Source organism: Aythya marila (genome assembly GCF_965140915.1).
Source record: "Aythya marila genome assembly, chromosome: 4".
Lineage (NCBI taxonomy): Eukaryota > Metazoa > Chordata > Aves > Anseriformes > Anatidae > Aythya > Aythya marila.
The window spans coordinates 53,201,869-53,224,225 of record NC_139045.1 but is presented as its reverse complement, the minus strand read 5'-3'; the positions used below and the strand labels follow the sequence as shown (position 1 = coordinate 53,224,225).

Genomic DNA, 22,357 nt, shown 5'->3' with positions numbered 1-22,357 from the left:
CCCGGGGGCCGGGGCCGGGCCGGGGCCGATGGGGACCCGTTAGCGACCCGCTAGCGGCGGGAGGGCTCGCCCCGGGCCCGCCGCCATCCCCGGCACCGCGGGGGCGCTGCCCGCCGCCGGGACGGGGCGGGGCGGGGAGAAGGAGGGGGGGGTGCCGGGGCCTCCCTCGGGATTTTTTTTTTTTTATCATTATTTTTTTTATTTTTTTTTTTATTTTTATTTTCGCGGCCGCTGCCAAGCTACCCCACACACACACATCCCGGACCGAGAGAGGTGAGAGGACGGCGGGGGCTTGGCGGCGGCGGGGGGGGGGAGAAGAAAGAGGAGGAGGAGGAGGAGGAGGAGGAGGAGGAGGAGGAGGAGGAGGAGGAGGAAGGCTGCCGCCCAGGGGCGGAGGGGGGGCACCGAGGGCACCCCCCTGCGGATGGGGAGCGGTGTGGTAGCGGGCAGGGGGCGGTTTGGGGTCTGGTTTGGGGTCTGCTGCTGGTGCTCAACAACTTGTTGTGGCGTTGCACAGGCTGGAGGCCGGTCTCGGCTTCGGGGAAGCTGTCGCTGGGGTTTTCTTGCTAGCGTGGATGGGAAGAAAAGCACTGAACTCGTCATCGTGTCAGTGTGGGCTTTACAGAGAGAGAAACACCATTTATACATATATATATATAGTGTGTATGTGGGGGGCGTCCTGTTTAAAAACAACTCACAAGACGTGTTCTCGTGACCGGCTCATTAATTTTGCCAGAAACGGTCGCGGTTCGTGTCCTGTGGAGATTTTTTTGCTTCGCAACTTCAGCAGCTGCGTGTGGCTGGAGGTTTAAACACCAAAACAAAAGCCACCACAGAACCCGAACTTCACGGCTGCGTTCCTGGTTGTGGAGATCGCCTTCCCACCGGGCGCTTTTCCTGTTTTCCACTCGCTGAACAATGCTGAGGAGCGTGAGGCAGGATGGGGCGAAGCTGCCCGTAACGGCCCCAGCCTGTGTCAGGCAGCCTTGTCCCCTGCCACGCTTCGGCTCCATGGAGTCATGCCTCGAGCGTGGCCCCTGGGTGAAGCCAGCGTGTCTGTACCCCGTGGCAGTGGATTTTAAAGCACTCTGTTTCACGGAAATGCAATGAGTATGAAGATGGAACGAGCAAAACTTGCCACAGAGATGTAAAGATCTTGCATTAAACCATTATGGTCAAGCTAACTGCAAGTTGTTGTGAGCTGGTGATTCATATTCATGAACCCGTTCCAGTTATCTGGACTTCTGCATCACCAGTGCTTTTAACAAAGATCAGTCCCCCGTTATTCTGATGTTCTGTGTTTTTTCTAGATGTATTTCAGTGTTTCAGGGTATGGTAAGGAAGATTACCTAAACATAATGTGACCCAATAATGAAAGTTACTGCGGTGCCCTAAAATCTGCAATATGATTTTACATTTCCTTTACAAAACAGAAGGTGATAGTATGACTTTTTCCACCTTTGGTGGAAGGTTCCTGCAGCTAGTAGAAAAGATGAGAACATGAAAGGACAGGATATTAGATATTCCCTTTATGCATGCATGCAAGTGCCTTCCAGCACTATGTTTTCTTTCTTACAGTGACTGTAGTCAACTTGTTTGGTTCCCAAAGTAGACACATACTGTCTCAGCAGGGCAGGTTCTTTAAGTAGAAGTCTTTCTTTCTTTAACCAAAAAAAAATTTGGTGGCCTGCAAATAGAAAAGGGCTGAGAACCACTCCAATGGTAAGGGTTTGAGACTTTGTATAAAGCTTCTCCATTTGTTGAAGGATGTTTAGTGGTGATACAAGGCTTTATTCACTGATGTAGTTGATGTTACTCTTTGGCAATACTTCTTAGCTTAAGTGGTTCATCTGTCAGAGCAGTTCTTCAATTCTCTGTCCTTTGTGCAATTATGGCTAGACAAAGATAGTGAAAACGCACTGTTTAAAAGAAAAAAATACTGTCTTGTAATGTGGTGTTTCTGGAGAGTTTATCTATTCAGATTTCATATGTGTTTCCCCTCTTTCTTTGCAGTATTTGTTGTCATGTATGTAACTTTGTAACTTGCAGTTGTGGAAGGAGCTGAGGTGAGGGTTGTGCAGGAACACCCTTCCATCTCCTTCCTTCTTTCAGCTTAGGAATCGCAGGACAAATGGAAGGGAGTTGTATCTGAATAGACTGAGCAATCTGCTTTCAAGATTTTTTTCAATGCCTGGTTCTGATCTTTTTGCACTGTTATTTTTCTCACTCTAGATTTTCTTCTGCCTACCTCATATTTTTGGAAAGAGGAAGACAAATGGAACTACATGATTCTGTGAACACCTAGAGATCATTCTGGTGTTGTAAGTAATTATTGTACTTACTCGATTCCAACAGTGTGATGCTACAATGAATACAATTTGAGCCCACAAATGTAATTTCCAGGTTACACCTTCACTGATTTTTGTGTTACACAGTTTGTGAGGGCTTCCTTCTGATGTGTGTACACCAACAGGAATTGATGTTGCTTTTATGGACTGCAGATCCTAGTGTTTGGAATGTCTTTCTTACCTTATTTTACTGGTTTCATCACTTACCACTTCTCAAAGTTACCTCTTTTATCAAAGCATGCTTTATGGAAGACTGTTATATTTACTATGAAGTTCAGTTTTAATCTTTACAAATGCATGAGAAACCTCTAACCTCTAATCTTTTAATCATTGTAGGAAAACCAGGCAAATTTGATACTGACTTTGTAAGAGAAAATATTTCTTTAGATAAATGCTTATGATAGAAGCCTACCAACTTCTCAGTCAAACCTCATTATGCCAGTAGTACTAACTGGCTTTTGCTTTCTTTCATTTTTTAGAAGGAAAGTAGTAAAACTTTTCTAAGCCAAAGTCATTTTCAAAGGGAATAGCTTTGACATTTACACAATGCAAAGGGGTAAAAGAATGTTGAATGCATGAATACATGCAAGAACCTGGCATTATATGAACTCTGTGGAGTAAAATACTGCTGAAAAAATAGTGGTATAAAATAGAGGGTAAGAAAAGCAGTGCCATTAATTTAGAGATACTAGGCTGTACAGAAATGAGAAAAATATGCTTTCTTGGCTGTGAGATATTCCTGTTCTGGGAATGTTGGTAATGCAACTTTTTTGAAATAACTGTGTACCTCTCTGTTGTCTAGAATTTGTTCATGTCACGATACAAATGCAGAAGAGAGGTGTTTTTTCTCACTGTTTATTTCATCATCTCTCAAGTCACTAGCAATTTACAATATACATACCATTTTTGGCAGTAGATGCTTTAATTTGTTCTGTTGTGTATACTTCTACTTACCTGGTTCTTGACAGTCTCTTTGGCACAGCATAGTGCATTTTGGGGAACTGCAAACTTTACGTAGCTTTCCAGAAGCAAACAGTCTTGAGGAATGTTGCAGTTCTACACACTGTAATAACAGAAAGTTCTGCTTCAAGTTAATTGAGCTCAGAGTGATTGCTGAGCACCAGATACAGTATCTTTTGTGGCTGCTTGCTGAGACGATTCTAGTTGAGAAGTACACAACTCCCAAGGCAACTTTTGTCAAGGGTGGTGACAAAATACTTGAGAATTCTGGGAGTAGTTATTGCAAGGTCTTATTTTTCTTTGAGCATTTTGCATGTTTTGCCATCACACTTTTGAGTTAAGACATCATGAGGTTTGGACATTTTGAGTCCATTGCCTTTTCTATTTCCTATTTCTTTAGGTCCTGAAGAAGAAAATGCTTGTTAAACATTTAAGTAGCATATTCCAAATTTAGCATTGCCAATGTGGTACAGATAGTGGCAAGTAATGGGCAGTCAAAATGCTTGCACGACCTATGGCAATCATCAATACCAACAGCAGGAGAGAATTAGGTGTTATATTAATCTACTGTGCATTTTGTGTCAATGCAGGCTCAAATAACACCAAAACAAGAACCTGTTTCTCGCTCCCCATTGCTGTCATCCATATCAAATGTTTCAGTATTGTAGAGTGGAAGGATGCTTTCAGTACCTGTTGCTGCAGACTTGGTGCTCAAGTGGAAAATGAGGGACACATGCTTAAGCTCCGTCTTCCTCTGCCTTTATTCAGGTCTGATAAGTTAAAAGCACGGGGTTATGAAGATCAGAATGAACCTGGCTTGAACAAGTGTCAATCGGTCTTCCTTCATGCTGGCTGCCATATTTTCTGGGAAATAGCAGGCTTTATTTAATTTCTGGTCTTACCAGAAATGCTCTACCTTTCTGGTCTACCCTGGTTTTACTGAGTGTCTCAGCACCCCCTCCTTAAGCATTCCCCTGTGCCTGAATATTAATCTGGGTCTGGGCTGTCACTACTTCAGCCTTGCCAGTGATCCACTCATTAGCAGTGCAATATCACAAACAACAGACAGAAAATATTGAGAGGATTGAATTCCAGTCGGTCTTTTTATCCCATTTCGTTTTTTTTCCTCTTCTTCTGTTCCCTTCCCCCAGTCAATTTATATTCTTGCTTGTATCTTCTACTGTAGATGACTTAGAGAATTTTCACAGCTTTAAAAATGATTGAAACCGCTAAGGTTTTAAAAAATTACTTTGAGAACTAAAATTACTTTGAGAACAGACTTTTTGTTTTCACTATTTTGCAGTAGTTCAAAATATGGCAGCTTCACTTATCAAAAATAGCCAGCCTCATCCAGATTTTCAGAATTTTTAGACTTGACCTGCACCTTTTTCTTTAGTGATTGTGGAAGTTGAAAAGAATTCAAAGGAAATGCCAAAATGTACTCAAAAAGAGGGAAGAAGAAGGAAGAAATACACCTTCCTGTCTTACTGCAAGGTAGAATAACTGTCAAGCAGGGATGCTGAAGAATAATTGTTTTATGGACTATGCTGGCATTTTCCCAGAGGACTAATTTCTATAAAGTTGATAAAGGAATTGATTTCAATCTGTTCAGAGATTGACACTTTGCCAATTAATTACCTCTTCAGCTGTAAGTACAATCGATGTTGAAATTTCGATGTCTTACTTGACAACAGGATTCATTTTGAAGAATTTTTGAACAGTAACTTGGATTCTTCCAGGAACATCCATAAGACTTTCAAAATTAGTGGAAAACTGTTCATGAAATACAGTATGAGTACATATATAAGTACATAATAAGTACAGGAAGTACTTGTAAAACAGAAATTTAAGGCACAAGAATGTCTCCTTCTCTTCTAAAATACATCCCAATAGACTTGTCTTACTGCCTTAGGTAATACTCTGTCAAAATAATCAGTGTACTTTGTATTGACTCAATATTGAAAACTTTAATAAGAAATTAACAAACTTGCTTGAAATTTTCAATGGTTTACAATTCAAGAAATTGTCGCTTAAATCACCATTCTACTTTTAGTTTGTGAAACATTCTGTGCTGTAGTGGTGGATTTTTTTGTTTCTGCAGAGTGTATTGATTTTTCTGGACATCCTTTTAGCTATATTCTAAGTGCTTTCCTATTTAAGGGGTACATACGTTTTTAACTTGGAGAAGTGTCACCCCTTACAGTTTCAAAAAGCTGCAATTTGTCGAAGTGTTTTGTGTGATTACAGCCTTTTGAGCCTGTGAGAAATACCTTGAAAATGTGTAAGGTGTTTCTCATTCTTACACATACTTGGTTTTACTGGGGAGAAGGACCAACCTCAGTTCTGATTAGCATTTAAACCTTTAAGACAAAGGGCTCTACAGGACAAACTTTCTTTAATACCTGAGGTACATATTTCTTCTTCTGAAATATCATATTAATAGCAGTTAGTAAAAAAAAATAATAGAAAAGGGCCATGACAATCCAGGCATGAAATATAAAAAAAATAGTTCAAATTTATAGCTGTACATTTTCAGTTGAGTGAAATGTTTTGATTTTAAAACTATTTCTGCTCTATTTGCTTCCTGCTAGTTTCCCTGAAGTTACCTCTTTTCATTTTTCTCTTTTCATCAGTTTAATTAATAGGTGATATATTTTAAAAGCTGGACTTAGATGGAGCAAAATGGATTTCCTATTCTTGCTTCCATATGTTTCACACGGTGTTTTCAGAATAAATGAAAGGGCATTGTACTGTAATCTGCTTATGGTTTGGTAACCCTTTTATGCTCTATGTTGCTTATTGGCAGCTATGTTCTCAGCTCCAGGAAATGCTTTTCTATAATGGCTTGGAATATGGAGATCTTGCAGCCCATCAAACTATTAGCTGTTTCAGTTTCTAAGGACTCCTGTTTTCTCCTGGCATTCTTGAACCCACTTGCTGTATATGTAATGTTCATAAAAAGGAAAGAGCAATGAAGAAAGAGAAGGAGAGAAAAGAAGAATCAGAACACCTCCTTCATTCTTTGTATTGTCCTGCTATCAAAATCTTATTTCAAAGTATGCTAAGCTGTCAAGCAATCAGTTATTCAGAATAAAATTGTAAAAAGGGAGCTACCTTGTCTCTCCTAGATTATTTTCTGGTGTATTTTTTCTGGCATATCTTCTGTTTTGTATCTTCTGCCTCCCCTTCTTTCTCTCCTATCTTAAGAAGTTCTAAGAGAAAATGCTGATGACGTTTTGGTATGGGTTATATGGGCATGATGAAGATGATAACATAATCTGTCTAGTATAGATTTGAGTTGACTTGAGGGGAAACAATATCATTCTTTTTTTTTTTTTTTTTTTTTTTTAAATGCACACCATTGTAGCCTCAATTTCAGAGCCAACAGAACTTGTCAAAAGGTAAAGAGTACCAATAGAACAGATGAAATATTCATAGTCTGCGGGCTAGGTACAATGTACAGTAAGAGAAAAATAGAGTTCAGAGAGGTTTACTAACCTGAGCTGTAAAGAATACAGGTAGAAACATGGCTGAATTACCGAAGTAACAAGTAGCATGTATGCAGTGAGGAGAAATGAGAGAAGCTCATGTGAACGTCAACTTTTTTCAGTGGTTCTGGTGATTGGTTTGTTTGCATGCAAGTTCTTATTTGTTGTCAGAGTAGACAATTTACATTGGTGTTTGTGCAAATAAGCTATTAGCCTGATGGTTGCCATTCCAGAGAAATATTCTGCAGTGAGTATTCATTGCATACAATGTAAGTAAAATGCATTTGGCGGGTAGATATTCTAAAATATATTCTGATAGTCTAAAAACAACTGCTTTTGAATATTAAATGATCACTCAGCCATTGCCAAAGATAAAACCAAGTTTTAAAGCTTGCTTTTCTACATGCAGTGAGAGAAATGCTATTTTGGATGTAAATATAATCACGAGCTTATGTATGCAGACTATAATTAAAACATTATGAAAGTAGAGCAGTTAATGATGTTATCATAACTTGATAAGGCTTGGCATGCTCTTCGCCGAGAACTAGCATTTTAGGCTTGGAAGTATTTTCCAAACAAATAAAAGTAATTAACTGAAATTAATCTATGCATTCATAAAAATGTAGGCAGATCAAGTGATAAGTAACAACTTCACTGCTCTCACTTCCTGATAGATTTTTTTTCATTAACAAATACAAATTTAAGTTGCACCTTTGCATAATAAATTGGCTTTTAGACTGAAGACCAAGTGCACTTAAAACAGACTGTGATAATTTCTGTAAGTATTCAAACATTATTTTCTGGAAACGTATAAACTCAGTAAGTGAGAACACTTTATATGTAAATACTGTAAGCTAGATAAGGAATTTTTAGAACTTTGAGCTAATGGGGACGATAGATGGGCAAATGATTGCAAACTATCTCAAGCTAATGACAGCTACATGCAGTAGTACAATATGTTAGTTTCATATTTTTCTTAAGATTTAGGTGGAGCCGATAAAGAAAAAAACATCCAGTATGCAAATAATGAAAGCTTTCTGTCAATTATGCCTTTTCCTACTGACAGTTTAGCCTACTGAGTTCAAGAGTTGTCACTTTTTTGACCACACCACCTAGATAGTGGATTAATGTCTCTAGGAATACCAAAGGTTCTTGTACTCCTGCAGTTTGGATTAGTATCCTGTGTTCCTCCTCACAGTTAATTTATGTTGCTCTTGCCTTGTTCTCATTTTCTGTGCAGAATAGGAAATATATTAGGAATTCTGTAAAGCAGGGGTGAGGCAGCTAAGATGATGGGTCAGTGTGCCTCTTGGGATAGCTGAACAGTTGACTCGGCAAGTGCTTTAATGATTAAAAGGTTTAATGGATGGCCTAGACTTCTACCATCGTTGCTTTCTTTCTCAAGGTCATTTTAGTTTTATGCAGCTGTGGAAAGGTAGGAGCTCATTGTTGTGTTTCAACAATGTCAGACACAGTGATTTCTGTTCCACTCTGCTTCTAAATCTTAGGCTTAGGTGATATGTAGCCATTCCAAGGTAAAAAGGAAGCTTGTGAGTCTGCAAGTTCCCGAGACAAGCTGGATTTATGGCTTTTGGTTTATCAATTCCTCCCTAATACCTTCGGTGTCTATTTGCCAGTTTCAGGCAAACTCTGACAGAACCGAGCTTTTCACATGCTTAAATTTCTGAAAGGTATTGAAAATATTGGGTAGGTAGGGAAGTCTAAGTAAGTAATACTACCTGACTTGCCAGCTGATAAGCCTGTCTGCATCTGGGTCTGATATGGCAAAGGATTTGCTCGTCCTGCCTGTCTGGTTTCGGGTTGGGAGCGATCTGTGTGCCTGTGGGTGAGGAGACCAAGTTAGGAGAAGCAGGAGTTAATGTTAGAAGAGCTTGTAAAATAAATAAAAGTGGGGAACCTAACTAAATAAAACTGTAAAATAAATATAAGTGGAGGTACTTTTGCACAAAACTGCAGAAAGAGAATGAAGAGCAAAAGAAATCAGTCTGGGCTAGTTTTAAAATTCTCAGATCAATTAATTTACTGCCATTGATTCAAGTAAATGTATATTTGATAAACACTATCCAGCAATTAACGTTTTCTCTTTACTTACTGTATTTACTTATAGTATAGGATTTGCTTTCTGGCCACAAAATTAAAAAAGTGGGGTTTCTTTCAGATCAGAATAAAAGAATTACTTCTATTGATGTTAAATTCCACTGTTGTTCTTCAAATGTGTCTTCCTTCAATTGGATGTAGGATCAGTGGTTATATTTAGGAATATGTGGTGATTTGACATAATGATTTAATCTGAAATTAAATAGCATCCAAATAGAGAATTAAAGGATATTTACCCTTATGTGCCTCAGATACATATTATTTTAAGCAACTTTGACTCAAGGCGGAAGACTAGTTTTGTTTTAGAGTGAAGGGGATAATTAAGTGTACCACGATTTGTTCTGCATTTTTTTTCCTAATAATACTTCCTTGAGCCAAATCACTGGTAAAATCAATGGAAACCTTTAATTAGCATCTCTAATTTAATCATGCTGATTTTATGACTTTGTGAAGCTTATTGTAACGTGAAAACCCTATTGTCAAGATATGATGCTTGTAATTAAAGCAAGTAATACAAGGCATTTTATTGTGTATTTATAAACAAATGCATATATGATCCAATTTAAAAGTCTAGGACTATTTGATTAAGAATACTGCACTCTGGTATTGATTTCACATTTTGCTGCTTTATTTCAAATGTGCAGTTACTGTTGTAAATCTCACTCATTATGGCAAAATAAGATTAAAGGGTTGGGTTTTCTATTCTCCAAAATAATGCTTTCTAGTAACATACATCTGCCAGCTACTAGTGTGTCTACTGCAGCTAAACAGGTTTTTTAGTAGTGATTGGTGTTGATGCACCTCACTAGCCCTTAATTGGAATAACATTTAAATGCTCTTTTAAAAATCTTCGCTGTAATACACATATTTCATAAGGAATTGAGATAATTTCTTTCTGCGGCATTTCTTGTGTAGTCATCTCTTCATCCGTGCTCAGTGAATTGTATAAAGAGCAATCATCATTCACAAGCTGAATTGGAGAGCTGCTGTTTTGCACTGTGCTGCTGTATTGAGTTAAATCTCATATATTTGGAGTTAGCCTAGGAAGTCTCATACCATACTGGAAGGGGGAGAACGCGTGCACAAACGGTATCCTCATGGTAATGTTCTAAGAAAGAATACTCCTAAAGTATTTGTTTAAGAAGTAAGGCATTTGTTACATTTGTTTCTATTGTATAAGAGATGAATGAATACTTCATTCATCAGCAGAGATGAGAACATCCTGTTCTGGAACAACACTTGTACGCCGTGAGTTTTGTGGAATTCATGGGTTGAATTCCTCACTTCCTGTACACCTAGTTACTATGCTTGGCACACATCTTCTGTACTTGTAAGGATCATAACCACAAAGTGGCAGTAGATCAAAATGTTTTTTTTTCTATCTACCCAGCCTTGAGCTTACCAAAATGATTTATTTCTATCCAGCTGTTATTTTTAAGGCTCTTATGCCATAAAGGCACTTTTCCATGGGAGTACACAAACAGAATTAGGATGCTCATTTGATAGATTGTCGCTTTCATGTTACTTCTGTGATTACATTCAAGGTGTTGTTAATAGAAACAAGTCTTTAATTGTCACAGCAGCCGGTCCTGTAAAGTCAGTATGAGGAGGGGGGCTCCCTCTTACCTCCACAGGATAAAGGCCCTGGGACTTTTTCCAGCAGATCCCTGAGTAGGCTCTCTGCTGTCCTGAAGTCCATGTTTATGATCTTGGGTTTTGCCCTACTCCCTCCTCTCAGGAACTGATACCACCCTGAAATCTACCATCTCACGGTCACTGCAGCCAAGGCTGCCTTTGACCTTCGTATCCCCAACAAACAGTTGGCTACCATTTGGCTTTGCCTACATTGGAAAAGTAAATTCAGAGTGCTTAAGAAAATACTAGAATTAGACAGTGGTGGAATTTCAAAGGCTTTCTTTTCCTTAGGAGAGTTTTATCCCATTTTTAAATGTAGTTCAACTTTTATAATGTAGAAAAACTGCAGATTAATTGACTTTTGAGTACTACAGCTTTTAATACAGAGGTAAGACACATTGCAAGGTTCTGTTTGACATCTGTAATGTTAGGCACAATTAGGTTCCTAAAATGCCACGTCTTGTGTACCAATACATAACAAATGTAACACTAATTCTTAAAATTAAATAAGAGTTCTGTTTTTTGTGTTAGTGAGACATTAATATGATTCTTATAGCCACTTATAAGATTCCCATAAGCATTCTATCTTTTAGTAAGATGTTTCTTTTATACTTTGATAATTTGTGCTGGCATTCTGTGAACCTCATACTCTGCCATACTATTTTTGAGTTACAGTTGTACACAAAAAAAAATCCAAATGAGGTCACACTGTTTATTTCAGAAGAATATACCTTATATCCCTTTTGCAGCCTGTCGTCTCATGGGGGAGTAGGGGCTTGTTAACTGAAGCTACTAATTAAGCAGAAGTCCTCACTGAGAAAGATCCAGTGAATCTCCTGAGGTGTCTTTTGGTGTTAAATCATTTGTTTAGGATGTTTACATCTCTGTCTTGAAATGCCTCACTTCAGCAACTGTGGCATTGTGTACCTTGACATTTAAATACACTTTTTGCCCACAGACATCTATGTAGTACTTCTTGAAGTTTATATAGTCTGTCACGGAGTGTTATCTTCTATTACCTGATGACATGCAAACATACTTTCTTCTTACTTTGTTAAAATCTGGTAGTTCACTACATGGGGCCTAACGCCAAACTGGGAGCACCTGTAATATTTTGCTGAACAAGCATCCACTCCGTTATTGACAACACTGGTAGTGGTGTTCTTTACTGATTTGTCTGTGGGTTTCTGAGGGAAACTCAAGATTTTGTGGTGAAATAAAGCTGCTGATGTCTTGGAAAAAATGTAAAAATACCTTCCTCAGTTTGCCTGCAAATTAGTTTCCCTACCTTCAGTTGGCCTGCAGATTTATTGTCACAGGTGACCTTGGCTGTGTTTGTATTATCTTGATAACAGGAAACTATCACCATGTGATTTTGTTTGGGTATCCCTTGTTCTTTTAATGTGTAGTATATGGCCTTTTGTAGCTTTTTTAGGCAATACTTTCCTAACCTGGTGCTAAAGATAGGCTTTCCTTTTGGCAGGACTTGTTAGCAATTTTGTGAGGGGAAAATCCTGCTTAACTGACTTGATTTCCTTTATGACAAGGTTGCCCACCTGGCTGACCAAGGGAAGCTAGTAGTTACAATATTTTGTAACTTCACTACAAAACACAAGGTACTGAAGGGCCTGGAGGGCAAGACGTATGAGGAGCAGCTGTGGTCCCTTGGTTTGCTCAGCCCGGAGCAGAGCAGGCTGAGGGGAGGCCTCATGGCGGCCTGCAGCTCCCTCACGAGGGGAGCGGAGGGGCAGGTGCTGAGCTCTGCTCTCTGGGGACAGCGACAGGACCCGAGGGAACGGTATGGAGCTGGGACAGGGGAGGGTCAGGCTGGGGGTTAGGGAAAGGGTCTGCACCCAGAGGTGGCCGGGCACTGGGACAGGCTCCCCAGGGCAGTGGGCACAGCACCGAGCCTGCCGGAGTTTTAAGTGCTTGGACAGTGCTATCAGAAATATTGGTTTGATTTTTGGGTCATCCTCTGTGGAGGCAGGAGTAGGACTCAATGATCCTTGTGGGTCCCTTCCAGCTTGGGATATTCTATGATTGTATGAAATAGCTGGAGAAAAGCATTTTGCAGAACTTGTCCATAGCAGTGAGGTTTCTAGAGGAGATGATTTGTGCTGGAGTGTTACTGTTTCCAGACAGATTTTACCTTGTTTTCATTACAATCAGCTGTATCAGTATTCCTGGAGCATACCAACTCCTTTGCTTCTCTTAATCTTTGTGTGACTTTGTATCTTTTGGTTGAGAAAACTTTTATGAGTTTGGGGATTGACACATCCTAGTGTTGTCCACCTTGTGTTATAGCTGAATTTTAACTGAAAAAAACACCTGATGTACTTGGAGTGCAAACTCGAGAGTGAGTAAACTTCAGGGTGCTTGCTGTGGTGTTACTCAGGAATAGCTCTGCATTAGTGTTACTTGCAAATGGTGCAGTTCTTGATAGTGCTTGGGTATCACTTAGACAGAAACCCATGCTTAATGTTTTAAGGTTAAAGAAATATAAACGTCTTGGGTCACAACATTTCTAATTCAATAAAACTGCAAAACAAGCTGTTGCTCTGTGCAGGTCTTTTCATGCTCATGTGAAGCTGTGTGCTGTGAAGGCAGTGTTTCTAAACATATGGCTTGTACCTCTCGAGGGGGATGTGTAGTGCTAAGTGGCAGAAAGTTGCCACGCAGTGCCCTGAATTTGGCAGCAGCTCATTTCTGCAAGTCAGAACAATGGCTTTACATACATACAGTCAGTAGCTGTAGTAGTTTTCTCTTTTTTTCCTGTAAGAATTACACTGTTGCTGCTTTAAAGGGACTTTTCATGTAAACATAAATCAGAAGTGTTTGCACTTACAAAAACTTTGGTATAGGAAGTAATTAGTGCTTTATAGAATCACAGAGCGTAAGTGTAGCTATCTTTCTGAAGTCTTTGTTGAGCAATTTCTATAATTTTTGGACTGCAACACAGAAAAAGGAAACATTTAACACCTCTTTTAACATAATTATACTTACAAGTGGAATTGCAAATCCATGGTTTGTCTATGGCAGTTTTCTTTGGACAGTTATTTTAATGCCTCCAGATATTCTAAAGTTTAAAATCCCTTTTTAAAATGTGTTACATTTTGAATGTCTTTTAATGCTGTAAGTATGCATTTGATTAATTGATGAACATCTTATAGTCAACGAACCATTCTTATGCTTCAGAACAAGTATCTAGGATCTTAAACATTGGCAATAATATAGTACCTCATTACCTCTTAATGAGTCTAGTTATGTCTCAAATTTATCTTTTTCTGTGTAATGCTTTTGTTAAGAAGTGTTTTTTTCAGGAGAGAAACAACTCTCCTGCAGTCAAAACAAGGACTTAATTATTTTGACGTATTCGTTCTTAATTGGCACTTAAAAGGATCATTAATATCTAGACCTTTAGTATAAAGACTAACTTAACCTTTATTTCCATAGATCTCCAATTTAAAAATTGGTAATTTTAAATTAATTTGACAGAATAAATACCTTGAAAAATATTGTATCTGAGTTGCCTTGAAGTTGGATGGCAATAGGTTTTTGAAGCCACACTGTAGCAGTGACAGTAAAAATGGTGCCATGAAAAGCAATGTTGAACTTCAAATCTTAAAACTACCTCAAAAATGTATTCAGTAGACGTATTTGCTTATTTGAGAATTTATCTGACTTCCTAGTAAAAAAAGGAAAACTTGTAATGAATAAAAGTTTTTAGATCTAATAAGTTAAACAATGATTTTTCTGCATAGCCCAGTGATGCACTTAGGTGTGTCTGAATATTTGGAAATTATACAGAAGGTACAGAAGTACATTAGGAATAAAAATGTTGCATAAATTTTAACTGTTTGCTGGGTTGCAATTTTCCTTTAACATTTGTGTGAATAAACAGATCATATGCAAATCAAAGAATGTCAGTAAAGCTAATTTTGCTGATTTTTTTTTTCTGCTTTCTCTATCTCTGTGTAGATAAACTGTTCTGAAAATATTGAAATGAGCAATTCATAAAGCTGCCATGCCATGTTCTTGGTGTTACTTATTGGCACTATTGGGAGTTTAACATATTTTAACATATTTTGCCTTAGTAAATGAAAAAAATGTTTTAGAATCTTTGCAAAGTCTGTGTATGCTGTGTTGAATTAAGATGCTACCATACAAGTTTGGTTTTTTTTTTTTTTTAGCAGTTTTCTACGTAATGCTTGAGTGCGTTAGAAAGATTTATGATGGGGGGGACAAAGGCTGGGTGTGAGTGTTCGGATCTGTGAGCACCCATAACCAGAAAAGATTTCAGAGGTGAGGTTTGAGTGGTCCAAGTAAGCAGCGGTCCTACCAGCTCATTTGAGATCTCAGAAGTCTGTTAACTGCCAGCAGGGGGACCTTATAAAATCTATCGTGTTAGTCACAATAAGAAAAATTGTTGGAGAACAAGAAGAGGACCTCAGTTATTTCTGAGCAATCTTACCAATTCACCCTGAAAAATTAAGTGCCACTTGCCTCATTTTGTCCTTCTTTGTATACAAGCTTGTATCTAATTTATATGAAACAGAAAAATATTTATATATATATAAAAATGTACTTTGAAACTGTAAATTGAGAGAGTTTATAGAGGAACGGGAGTTTGTATAATCTAGAAAAATGAAAGAAAATAGAAAAGGTCTTTTTTCATTTTTTAAAACTACTGCACATTCTGTTTTTTCTATTCCCTGTTTGAGCCCATAGCTGCACAGCTGGAAAAAAACAATAATTAGGCTGCATTTCCCAGTGAGTCATAAGAAAGTGCTGAAAAAGCACCAGAATTGGCAAATCTGCCATTGCTGTAGTAGACTTTTGCTGGGACAGTTTGAATTCCAAATGAGTCTGTTATACAAGAAAGAAAATTCAGGTCAGTCCTTATGTATAATGGATTTACCATACCAGCAGAAGTAAAGGTATTTAAAATTCACTTTTTATAGTCAAACAGATAATTAAAAGCCTACAACTGTGGTGAACATTAATAAATACACCAGTCGCTTACCCTGCTTATCCACCTTTGGGGAACACCAAACACCAACACAAACCGTAAGGAGAGGATAAATTAAAAAAAAAAAATGCCATTTTGTTAATGCTTCTTGAAGGATGCTGTGGTTTCACCCAACTTTAACTGGCACAAAAGATGGTGTTTGAACACTGTACTTAAGCTTTTGAAAATTGCATAGCTGTACAGGATGGATAGGGACTGCATTTCATGTCTTTTCAGTTCAACATGTGTGCAGATTTATGCTAATATGTTAAATCATTATCCTTCTAAAATATTTCCACACTTGGCTGTGCTTAAATGAAATCCCCAGCAAAGATGACTACAACATCATATATTTATGTGCTTTCTCATCTCACCTCGCAGGTTACCCTTAACTGTTTTCTGGGCATGCTACAAAGGCCACGGTACATATCTTCTGGTAGACCAAGATGTTAGCAAGGTAGAAACTTTGAAATTCAGCATCTCTTGTAGAGAACAGCTGGAACGCTGTTTCTATAGAAATGAGCTTTGATAGCTTTTGTGAGCAGCAGTTTCATAAATAACTATGTTCTGAGTAATGGTGGGTGAGCTTTTGAGGTTAAAACTAGCCCTTTCAGCATAGCTGCTCCCAAGAAAATAGCATGTTTTTCTCCTGACGAAGCAGAGCATTTGCTTTTTGGGTGGTGAAATTGGGCACTATTTACATTCACATGGGCTCTGCATATAGGCTGGCCTAAAGAACCCTACACAAATCCTAATCACAAGATGAGAGAAGCATATATTGTAGCTGGTAATGCCCATCTGAGAGGTAGTAACTTCCACTTCTGATGGTAAGAGTAGGTGGAAAAGAAGCAGGTCCTATAAACTTGTTGAATTTGTACCCTGGAGAGCTGAACAGACTAGCTGAACTGTGAAGATCAACAATGTAGTTCTGTTCATTAAGGGCTGATGAAATCCAGTGTCTTTGGCATTCTGAAATTGTTAGCGTGTGATTGCAACAAGTCCCAGCATTTTAGACCTATCTGGCTCCATATGTCATAGAGGAACAGGCTGGTTTTTCAGAGAAAATACAAATTGGTCACTGTGTATTTTGTCCCTTTGACTTGGTATTTCCTCGTTCAAATAAAGACACATTTGGATAGTTTGATACGTTACATACTCAGCCCATCTAGTGGGAATTCTGTCCCAGAAGTACACGTATGCCTTTTTCCCTCCTGTCACAGCATCTTTCCCCTGATCTGAAGCAGCTGACTCCATGTGATGAGAAAGAAGCAAAAGCCTTCTGCTGGCCATTTTGCAGGGGGTGTTTCTGGTGTCTTGGACAGTGACCAGTTGGCTTTGGTTGCTTCTGCTTTCAGTGATGTGCAAGTGAATGGCAACCATTCGCTCACTTCAAATGCAGAATGTGAGAAATTTTTGGTTACTGCAAACGTAAATTTGAATCAAAGCACAGCAAGATGAAAGGCTCTATAACCCAGTACCAGTCCCTTGAGCCTTCCAGGCTGTTCTTATACAGTATTTTTTGTATTTATTTTGTATTTTAAGTTAGTGCATGTCCCGTAACAGGAGAAAATTATTCAGTTTCTTCCCATTCAACACCCAGTTCAGTTTCTCCTCAGTACAGTCAGTTATTTTGGGCTGGTCTTAGTCTTTTCTGTGCATTTATTCTTCAGCAGTGCAGGAAGAATTTTGATTGCTTTGTGCATTTCCCCCCCAGCTCCCTGTAGTAGCAAGAGTTAACAGCGTGAGAAGCAGAGATTGTAAGATGCAGTACAGGAATTACGTGCATTTGTGGTTTAGGAGGAGGGGGTGGTATTCAGCTCTTGAAAGGGCTTTAATGAACACTGTTTGGTGTGTTTGAAAGCTAATGGTCAGAGGAGAGCAACAGAAACAGCCTCGGAGCTTTTAGGGTAAACTGATTAGCATTTTTCCTGATTGAGATGACTGTTTCACCTTCTCTTTTTACCATGAGATTTTTCATTCTCCGTTGCCTTTTGTTGGTACTGAAATGACAGACGGTTAAGGAAGCCGCTTCGGTGTGAATGCAATCCTTTCCCCCTCCTTCTCCTGTAGGATCTCTGCCTGCCACAGACGGGCAGAGCATGTGTTTCTCTTGTCTTGGTTGGGTGCACAAATCTTCTTTTATGTGTGCTGCTTCTTACCCTGTTGCCTAGACGATCACTGGCTCTCACTAAGGATGTCTGGCTCTCGTAAAGAGTTTGACGTGAAGCAGATTTTAAAAATCAGATGGAGGTGGTTTGGTCATCAGGCGTCAGCCCCTAATCCCACAATTGAAAGCCACCAGGGAGACTTCTGGAGCAGAGGACCAAATGTAACAACAGGTGGCACAAAGTTTTTAGATGCGGGTAACCTACCTTTAACAGCAGTTGGTTACAGAAGGTCTAGCCAACAGGATTTCCAGAATTCACCTCCTTGGCCAATGGCATCCACCTCAGAAATCCCTGCATTTGAATTCTCTGCAGAAGATTGTGGAGGTGCGCGTTGGCTTGACAGACAAGAAACAGATGATAGAGCAAGTGAAGAAGAAAATGAATCGGACAGCAGTTCGTGCAGGTTAATTATTACTTTCCTATTGTGAGCAATGTGTTTTCATTTCGTGTTTACAGATGGCATGCATGTGTAGGCTAGCCTTTATCCTAGATTGAAATGCTTCAGAAACCTAGCAGTTGCTGTGCATCCGAAACAGAAAATGATTTATAAACAGGTCTTGGTGTGTTTACTCTGACCTTTTTAGAAGGTAATCTTATTTAGTCAATGTAGATAAATAAAGTGCGAAGATGTGCATGCACTCACCGCTGGTTTAAATGTTATGCCTAAAAGTTGCTGCTATGAATAAGGTGATGTCCGATGATGATGTTACAGGATGCTTTTAAAATTGTTTTGAAGTGATACTGACTGTCTAGCTATGCTGAGAATCAGTCTCAGTTTGGAGAAAACCATGAAAATTAAAGCTACTTGTCACTCCTATCTGATGTTTCCATGTATTTCTATAGATGAGGGAGATGAAACAGTAAAGAATATTTAGGTTGTAAGACAAAAAATGTAATTTTTGCTTGTGCATGTACAACTTGAAGAAAGAAATAATCTATTGAAAGTCAGCTGGGTTGTGCTGTAAAGTAATACCAGAAGGTTGCTTTAAAACGATTGCAGTTGTCTGCTCAGGTGCCTTAAACTGTACCTAGCTTAAAAGAAAAAATAATGGTTTTATTGTGTCTATAAAGATGTTTTGGCGTTCTTCTCTTGTATATTGTTGCTAAAGATGAAACCTTACAGTTTGTTATTAAATGTGAAAGGTGTTTAACAGCTGGTGGAAAATTAGGTAAGGTAACATCTTTCTTGTTAAGTATTAGTTTATTTCTTTTACCTCCTTTTGGTGCTTAAGTCAGCCATTCTTCACAGAAAGTATTTTTCCTCTTTTATCCTGCATGTAGTGCATAGTAGTTAGCTTATCATTTCGAGTAAATTTTATGGTATTTGCTTTCTTGATTATAAGATAACTCTGCAATGATAAAGCGTTTTGGAAAGCATGTCTGTTTAAAGGGTACAGTGTTTAATAAAGCATGTTAGGGACAGATCAATCTAGTTAAAGCAGTTTTACTGTTTTCCATTCCCCAGGAGAAGAATTCATTTAGTGCAAGGGCAAAGCAGTGCAGAACATAAACACTAACTATTTGTGGTTTATGCAACCTTTAAAGACTGGAGGAAAAGAAGAAGGGTAAAAACGCTTAGGAGTCAATGCAGCGTATTTGTTTTTGGCACTTACTGCAAAAGTACTAAAATTACAGGGAAAGGAGGTAATGCCTACTGATTCTTCGTAACAGCAGCCTCATCGTGCTGCAACAACTACAGAGCTATAAATAACGTGCCTCTGAAGAGTTCTTAGTTTAGGTGATATTCAGGTATGTATTTTTAAATAGCTGTGTGACTAGATAATATATACGATATAGATGTAACATCTCTGTATCACATCTGTTAGTGGTGTGAAATTTTTATGTACTGTGTTACACCAAATAGGATGTTCTCACTGTAGCAAAGTAATCAATGCAGCAAAAAACATGTAATTCAAAGAGAGAAACGTGTAGGTCGAAATTAGTACAGATTTGGTTATAATTGTAGGAGAAGAATTTACATATGACAAAAGTAACTTGTCATTTTGTAGAATTGAAAAACTGCAGATACATATTGAGGGGGTGGGAGAAGTCTTTATAGTACTACTATTTTATTTATGGGTTTGGGCTGTTTTTTGTTTTTTTTTGCAGACGGAGCAGCAGACTTCAGTGCATTTAGGATTTGAAATTAGTCAATGTGAAGTGGCTTTTAATTATGTATTTAGTCACATACAGCATCTGGAGTTGTTTGGAATTTCTTTGTCTTGTAATTCTTGCTAGGGTTTTACTTACGTGATTTAAAATAAGTATTGTAGGTAATTTTTGAGTTCAGTGTTGGTACGATCTAATATGTTACTAATGGTAATATAAGGACTTGGTATTGTTGTCTGTGTTTTTGTTCTCCAGGGGAGATCATACTGACAGCATATCTTATTCATTCCCTTCATTAAGAATGTATAACCTACATATGTCTGCCCAACAACTGTTGTTTTCCTCTGCTAAGAACATGATAAGGTGGTCTTCTTTTCCATTATTATCAAATACAGCTGCTTGCCTGCTGTTCTTGAGTAAAGAAGACAGAACTCTCCCATGTATGTAGTTTTCAGAGGGTTTTTTATTCCTTTGTGAAAGCCCCGTGTTTCCTCCATTAGAAACAAATTGCATGCATGAAAAAAAATCCTTTAAAAAAGAGACTAAAAACTTCTTGTGGAAGCTACGGAGTTATCTTGCTGCTTCACTCCTCTGAACTTCTTGCCCAGTTCTGAGCCGTGAAAGCCTGCGGTGACAGCAGCAGCTTCGCTGCTCTGTGCGTACCTTTCTTTGCTGTGTCATACGGCACAGGTAGAAGAGCATTTTGATCAGGTCTGTGGCATTCTGCAAGCTTTGGATCATTATAGGATTCGTTTTGAGGAGAGAGGATGTAGAACTTTGTAGTCATTAGTACAGAGCTTGATGGCGTAAGGGTAAGTGAATTCCAGTTTGGTTCCCAATTTCTGACAAAGGCTGAAATCACAGTTATCTGGGATGCAAACAGATCATTCACGTTCAGGGATCAGGGCTAGCTGGCTGTAAAGCTGTTCACATCATGCTCTTACGTGTCGTGACCAGTATGATCTTCAAGGATAGTTTGCTGCATTTCATCTCTCTGATTTCCTCTCTTGCTGCTGTTTGTAGCTCTCCTGCATTCCTGAGGTGAGGGTCATCGTTTTGGATTTGTAGACGTTGTAAAATTCTCCCATGGGGTGCAGATCGCTGTATAGCAACCTAAAGCCTATTAGCAATAGATTTGTTTTTCTCTGCTTTTAGTGGGTGCCTTAGAAGCAGTCCTCAGCCCCTGAAGGCACCATGGGTAACAAGCTGAGAACACCGAGAGCAAACCTAGTCTGCAATGTGGTGTTTGGCTCATTTCACCCAGGCACACATTAAAGCATTGGAATTGGTTTGCTGTAGATACAAGCACAGAAATGTCATCAGCCGAGATTCTTGTCCTCCTAACTTTGAAGAAGGAAATATTTGACTCTGTAAAGCATCATAGTAAATAATGGAAGCTGGCAGATTATTATTTTGTGTCTCCACATGCAATAAAATGTCAGCTAGCCTGGAGGAAGCAGTGTAAGTAACAGAACTGATTAAAAAATGTAAATGTTAACAATATTTTGACAAGTTTTATGTAAAAACTCCAGGAAACCATCTTAATGCAACGGTAAAGATTACTTATCTCTACACCTCTTTTATGATTTGAACCATTTTGACGTGTGTAAACAAAATTATTATTGTTAGTCTTCTTTGAAATGTCATTAAGCTTCCTTTTCTCAATGCGTCTGCACTTTGAGGTATCCATATTGGCTTGTCAATGTTCTGTTTGTTTAAATGTCATAATTGAAAGGTTATGTTCTTTGTGTATTAAGATTTAAAATGTTGAGGGCTGTTGCCTTATTCTCTGAAACACAAAGAGGTGTTCACTGGAAGCATCTTAGTGATGAGAAAACTAAATTTGCATATAATTTTCAGACAGTGTTTTTCAGACCATTTTACACATTTTTCAGAAAAAGATTTTAAAATTAATCTCAAATTCATAGTTCACTCCTGCCCCTATGTTCCAAAATGAATAGTTTGAGATGTGTATTTATTTTTTCCCGGTCATATCGAAGTCTTTCTTGTTTGGTTTTGATTTCAAAAACAAATGTGGAGATACCAAACCTAAAAGATACCATCAGAAAAATAATTTAGAATGTAGAGCAGGAGGTAACATGCTTGGCAAAAAAAGTTTTGGAAACTTTGTTGTAACCAAGGTTAATGCTTACTGGAATTCTTAAGTTTTAACTAACACGTAACTGGTATGCAATAACTACTGTAACTCTTCCTTTAAAATAATAATACTTCAAAAGAAAGATGCAAATCCTCTTAATAGGAGCAGATTGTGCTTCTCCTCCAGAAACTGAGATACACAAGTCTTGTGTAGAAGAGAGATTTAGTAAAAGTGGGAGGAAAGAAGAAGGCTGCTATGTGTTTTGTTTTGTTTTTTTTTACATTGCAAACTGTGCTGTGGCTTTGTGTAAGCTACAGCGATGAAACCTCAAAAAACAGCAGAAGGAGAGGTGTGAATTCAGCTCTCCAGCCATCATCATCTATGCTCTTACTTCTGAAACTCATTTGTGCCTGTTTTGCTACCAG

At 38.5% G+C, this 22,357-nt stretch overlaps 1 protein-coding gene across 3 annotated transcripts in view; it reads left to right on the top strand.

The window, feature by feature from the left end:
* Positions 1-22,357, top strand: part of KLHL5 (kelch like family member 5) — a 54,602-nt gene continuing 32,245 nt past the window's right edge. The window contains exons 1-2 of one of the 3 annotated variants that reach the window (XM_082760365.1): positions 1-273; positions 2,233-2,321. The gene's annotated coding sequence lies outside the window, so the exon portion shown is untranslated. Of the gene's footprint in view, positions 274-2,232; positions 2,322-19,383; positions 19,475-22,357 lie in introns of those variants that run through there. The other 2 variants (XM_082760363.1, XM_082760364.1) reach the window with 2 other exon arrangements.